Source organism: Vicia villosa, linkage group LG5 (genome assembly GCF_029867415.1).
Source record: "Vicia villosa cultivar HV-30 ecotype Madison, WI linkage group LG5, Vvil1.0, whole genome shotgun sequence".
In the NCBI taxonomy this organism is placed as follows: Eukaryota; Viridiplantae; Streptophyta; class Magnoliopsida; order Fabales; family Fabaceae; genus Vicia; species Vicia villosa.
Window position 1 is genome coordinate 102,045,236 of NC_081184.1, and position 6,694 is coordinate 102,051,929.

A 6,694-nucleotide genomic window follows, 5' to 3' on the forward strand; every position below is an offset into this window, starting at 1 on the left:
TCAGCATGCAATCGGACAAATAGGTGAAGTTTCGTGACTGGAAAGTGAGACATGTACATACTACTTTTTTAATGAACAAAAAGTAGTGAAATAGGTATTGAGTTGACATGTTTTTTTTTATCAAATAAAGTGTGTCCACACTTTTTTTTTTTTTATATATTGCGGAGAACCCATTACATTATATTCACACACTTTAACAGTAACGAAATGAGGAAATTAGATCTCTGTATATTTTTACAACAATCAAGTAAGTGGTATTTATAAGTTAGAGGAATATTTCAACCAAAGTTGTAACAATTGTTTAGTTTAATCTTTCAAAATTTAAAATATTTAGTTGGTTAAATTTAATTCAATTAATACATTTAATATTGCTTGAATGAAGACCTTATTTAAAATGTTCTCCATGAAAACCTTATGTGTCGCACGCGCATAACAAGGATGATGACGCGCCTAAGCCCACTTGGGCGCAGTCAAATGTAGTTTTAGAATTGATATGTCATCTAAATTATTGGATTGAAACTTTGTTATTCCAATGAATCATGACCATTTAATTTGGCGCTTAGTTTGTGTATTAAAGCGGGACTTTTAATTTGTTCACTCTTTGGTTTTTGTCGAGCTTCAAGAGTGTAATTGGAGAGACTTCACCTGCTCTATCTTCATTGTTGGTGATTCCCGAATTCGGATTGCTTCACCTAAACAATATGCATCTTCAATGTATTTCTTCAGACAATCTTCATTAAACCCAAGGTATTTTTCTTTTCTTCCTTTGTTCATTTTTTAATTTTCATTTGCGTTTGCACATGGAAAACCTGAGAAACCCAAACATAGAAATTTCCCTTGTAGAGTCTAGTGGTGTTATTTCTTCCACTTAACATGTAGTAATCAATCTTGGTGATATGGAACCTTATCCCGCTTGTATATACATGCACTAGGTCGCAATAGGATTTAGTTTAGGAAGAGTCAAGTTAACTAACCTCTGTTGAAATTATCATCGATGATCTTGAGGTGCAGAAGGTTGCTAGGGATTTAGAGTTTGAATTCAAGTGTAAGTTATATTTGAAAAAGTGATATGGTGGTTGGAGGAGAGGACCAAATGTATGTCTTCTGATCATCGTTGTTTCTTTAAACGTAAATAATAGATGATGAATAAGGTGTTTTCATAAGTTCTAAAACTGCCTACCAATGGTGAAGATTACTCTTAGGTAGACGATTGATCTTGGGAACCACATCCTTCTATACCGGCGAGGAAAGATTAGAACTGTTGTACCAGGATGTGCGATTCTCATCAAATTGGTAAATGAAGCTCCCTAAATGTGGCATGCACATGTGTAGCCGGTTTCATGTATGTGGGCTCCCTATGTATGATTGTCGATTCTTCTAATGCATGTTACTCTTTCATTCAACAATTTCGAGGTTGAGATTCTCAATCATCTAGAAATCGTCCTCCCACAATTGCATTTGATAAGTTGGATGTATGTAAAATCTTTCCAGTACTAGTGTGAGTGTAAGAATAGCATCCTTATGTTGATTATTCTTTCATCTGTTTGATGTGCTAAGGAAGTCTATTGACCCCTACCACCCTCAAAGGTCGGTTTCCCTGAAGTAAGGTCATAAATTTTTTGAATTATACATGGGATCTTTTAATAATTTCAAGAGTAAGTTCTTATTTGTTGTGCCCCTCATTCTTACTACACATGACACTCTTTGTGAGATCCCAATAGGAGCACGTGAAGAAGAGGGGATCATGATGTAGATAGGCACGAAGATATCTTAGAGGCCAGTGTCTTTAATGATTAGTTCAAATCCCAAATTAAGCCTAGAGGAAAAGGAGGAAGAGAAATCAACCAAGCATGAATATTCTCATAGGAGGAAAGTGACTCCATTAATAAGTGACTGCATTATTTGCTCTTGTTATTTTGTTATTTTTTTTTAAATTGTCATTGTTTATGTACTATGATGTGTTGTTTCTTTTATAGACACCACGAGTGGCATAGATAGGATAATTGCTATGAAAAAGGGGGGGGACCACACTTTTCCCCTACCGTAGTTCCGATATCATCCTCCCATACCATTGTTGAATACGACATGGAGATTAGTGACCTAGTGAAGGGAAATGTCATTATGGAGGATTAATAACCTTCGTTGGAAATATATTTACGAAAGTTTAAGTTTTCTTTATCCCTTTCACGAAATTATTTTTGCTTTATTGTTCAATTGAGTCTTCTTTAGTACTTATAATAGGTGTTAAGTACATTTAAACATTCGTAATGAACATGGAAGCTCACTGTGAAAATATCGATTGTATGCAGAAACAAGGCTTAGTTGTAGTAGCGTTTAGGGTTGGCAGTGTTCCATTTCCTTGAGATGAGCTCCCCATAGAGGGTCTCGATTGTATGCACTCCTTTGTTGGTGTTTGATCAAACTATGTATGGCCCTTCACTATTTGGTGTCATCTTTGTCTTCGCCAATGTTCTTTCCAGTAAAGTCAGCTCTTCAGAGGATAATATCGCTAGGGTGGAACTCCCTGGGCTTTATATTTTTTTGGTATCTAGTCATTATGGTATGCTTAACAACGACATAAGTGAGGGCAACAAAACATATATTTTCATCTATAAAGTCTAGTTCTTATATTTTGCTTGTGAGTTCTTATATTCAACGAAAATGAAGACATCAATATCATCTAAAAGGTGTCTCCCTAACGATGGAGTGTATCCTGGTTATGTACGCTCAATAAAAAAATATTATTTATTCTATTTTCTCAAATATCATATTTTTTTTACCATTTTATTTGGATGAAATAAGGAGTTTACTCAATTCTATTAATAAATATCTAAACAATAGAATAAAACATGTACCTTTATTTCATTTTGTTCGGTTGAATTACATTTCATTTTACTTCGTTTCTTTTAATACTAATAGCGTGTTTGAAAATGTGGTGGAAAAGCAGCAAGACGCACGTTTGACCATAAGCTACATTTTATAGCTTCTTGAAATCACTGTGAGAGAATAGCTAAACGTGCGTTTGTCGCTTCAAATGCCAAATCAAACATATCATCCAAAGCCTTAAACACAAATCAACATAAACATTTTAACTTGTAAAAATATTAACTTATTTTACAACACATTCAAACATTTATAGAAACACATTTTTGTGGTTGTTAATCACCGGCAACCATAATCATAATTATGTATGATGTATCAATTCCGTGAGAGTGGCTTCTCACAAACTAGTCACTTTATCAAAAGAATTCAATTATGCCAACTTAAGGAGCAAGAAAAAGAAGAACAAAAAATCAATTTGAGATCTTTTGAAAAAGTGGTGGGTCCGACCCCACATATATAGTTATTAATTAGTGGATATATGATCAACACATAATAAATTGTTTACAAGGAACCTTATGATTGACCATCATTTTATTTTATTGCACCACTATTTATCAATAAAGTTGGTTGTATTTATATCCCCCTTTTTAATATTTAAATATAATTATATTAATTCTCATATCAACTTGTTCTTTGCATCCTTCTTTTTATAATTTAAAAAATATATATTCTCAAATCAACTTCTGGTTGTAGTTATTTCTTGTTCTAATAGTAATATTGATAATAGACATATGTACTATATTTTGTGTGACTAATAGGCCCTGTTAGATAACTATTAGCATGATTATTTGACTCTTTCAGAGTTAAAAATAATTTTAAAGGTATAAAATTATTATAGAGTAATTTTAAGGGATTTGATTCTTCAGACTTAATTTTACTTATAGTTAAAATTTGTAACTTATAAATTTAAATATATTAAAATTAAAATTTATTTTTAATTTATTTTTATATAAATATATCCAAACATAAGTCAATTGTATCATACTCAATTCAATTTTATTAAAATTAATTATATCAAACTCAATAAACTCAACTCAAGTCAAAATCAATTTTGTTGAATATCAATCCAAATACACACTATAAAGGAGTTATTACAAGTTAAAGAATAATGTGATAGAATGATAAAAGAGGTTGAAAGTTTAAACTTTACTCTTTACTCTTAATATAATGTTAATATTGGATTGATTATCTTATTAATCATTAATTAAAATAGTCAATTATTCATAAGTTATTATTGATATAAATTATGATTACCTGTTATAAAATATTAATTTAAGTTATTTGTTAAGTATAATAATTTATATTATTATTATTATTATTATTATTATTATAAAATTAAAGAATAATTTTAAATGATGTGGAATTTTAGTCATACCACCTAGCAATGTCAATCTTAAATTCAATTAACCCATGAAAAATGATATTGAGAGATTAAAATCTAAAAAAACAAAATAAATGGACCATATAACCAATTTTTAAGATGAGGGATAAAAAAAAATTATATATTTTTTTGAAAATAAACGGACTAAAATTGCAAATCAATTACTAGTATTTGTATATAATTATTAGAATCTTTATGTACTCATCTAGCTCAAAGTTACTTTCACCCTCCAAAATAAAAAAGAAACAAGGCTACATGATCTATGTACATAGTAAAAATAGATCATGTTTTCTTAATTCTTTTTATGTTTTCTCCATGCATTATTATCACAAAGACAGATTGTTCCTTTTACCTTTCATCTTTTCTTTCTTCTCTCATAGTTTTAAATTAAAGTATCAAACAAGGGGCTGAACAAAGGCATTTTGAGTAGATGTCCATATGATTATCTAGAAAGTATAACTAACATCTTTTACTTTTACTTTTGCATTGATAGATCCGTATCATATTGTAACTTTATTTATTTAATTTTGATAACCATATTGTAGCTTTATTACTAAATTCAATAACTCAAACCCTAAAGTCAAGAATGTGCTTTTCTTTTTCATCCTACAAATGCCTTTCAAAGTGTAGTAGCTAATGTATGCTTATTAATTATTATACTTTTGAAAACACAATATTCTATGTGCCATATTTGAAGCTTACGAGTCAAGCAACTTTAAAACTTCATATTTGTATTGATTTTTTTTATGCATTATTAATAGTTGGACAATGTTAATTTGTGCACTTAAAGGCGTAAGAGTTAAATATACAAATTTTATATTAGAACTTTATTAAGTACTTAGATTTTATTTATTTATTTATTATTTTTAATATAAATATTGTTTAGTGTATTAACGAAAAAGAGACATATTTTTATTAAATTTATTGGCATGTTTACAAATGTAAAAGTGTGATATTAAATTGAATAGGATCTAAATAATATTAATTAAAGAATATCATAATTTTTTAAAATAAAATTAATGTTGTATTAGTTATTTCATGACAATTGAAATATGTTAATATCGATGAAGATTGACTCAATTGATAAGGAATTCGATCATCCGAAAGATTGTGAGTTAAGAATGTCAACTTGCATCTGCTAGTGATATTTCTGCGAAATTTATTTTATTTAGGATTTCAAAGATGGAGAATTTTCTTTTGCGTTGATAGGGAACAAAGTCTCCTCAAAGACACTTCGATGACGAAGACGGCGAACATGTCCTTCGCCTCACCTAAAATACCATTATTTTTTAATTAATATATATTTTAAAATTTATATGTAAGTTTATTTATTATTTTATATGATTTATTTTATAAAATAATTTATAATTATTACTAAAAGAGAGATATATAAATAAGTATTTAAAATTGTTTTTAAAGTTTAAAAGTTTAGTGGTCATGACTTTCATAATTATATATTAAATATTTTTCAAAACAATAGATTTATAATAGATTATTAGTTTTTTAATTTTTTGTGGTTTTTTTAAGCTTATTACTATTAATCAGTTAAAAATATTTTTATTTTATTTTATAGATCTTAGCAGAAATCGTAGGGATGGATAAAATTCCTCCAAAACAAAAATGGAAAATAGATTTGATGGTGGAAATGAGATGGAGATATATCTTCTGCCCCGCCACATTGACATTTTTATTATAAGTTTAATTTTTGATATCGATGTGAGAACGTAAATATTTGTTGAATTTTGAGATATATTTTGGCTCAAACGAGTCATGGAATCCGATTCAATTAAATTTTTATTGTAAAAAAAAACTCATTTTAGATCTAATTTGTGTCTTCCATTTACGGATAACAAACAAAATATGAATTATAATATGCAACGTGCAACTATTACCACTCAATTCATTTTTCTCTTGACAAGAAAAAATGGGGAGTATATTTATTGAGATGCCATAGCGCCATAAATGTTCCTTTTTTATTATTTGTGCGGGCAAATTGTTTTCCAACTTCAAAATTTACTTGTCTTGTCTTAATAAGTGTGACTTATCTTTTCATATAATATTCTTCGTCACAATTATAAGAACAGAAGAAAAAAAAAAAGTATGCTCAAATCTTTCTTACTATTATCAAAATTATAAAGGTATTTGGATGAGATGATAAAGAATCTCTTACAATTTTACTAGAGGTATTTTAGATACGATACAATGTTAAATTTTTATGAGGGAAAATTCCTATATCCATTGTATTCCTCCTCGATTCGAGAGGATTTCTTAAAATTGCAAAATATTCCTACAAAACAAATTAGATTTTCATTTTTTGTATCTAATTTTTTTTAGTATTTAAACGTCATTGGTTTGAAGAGGCTTTGAGGTATTAAATAATACAATTTCGAATGACAATTCTTTTAAATGATCAACCTTATTACAATACTT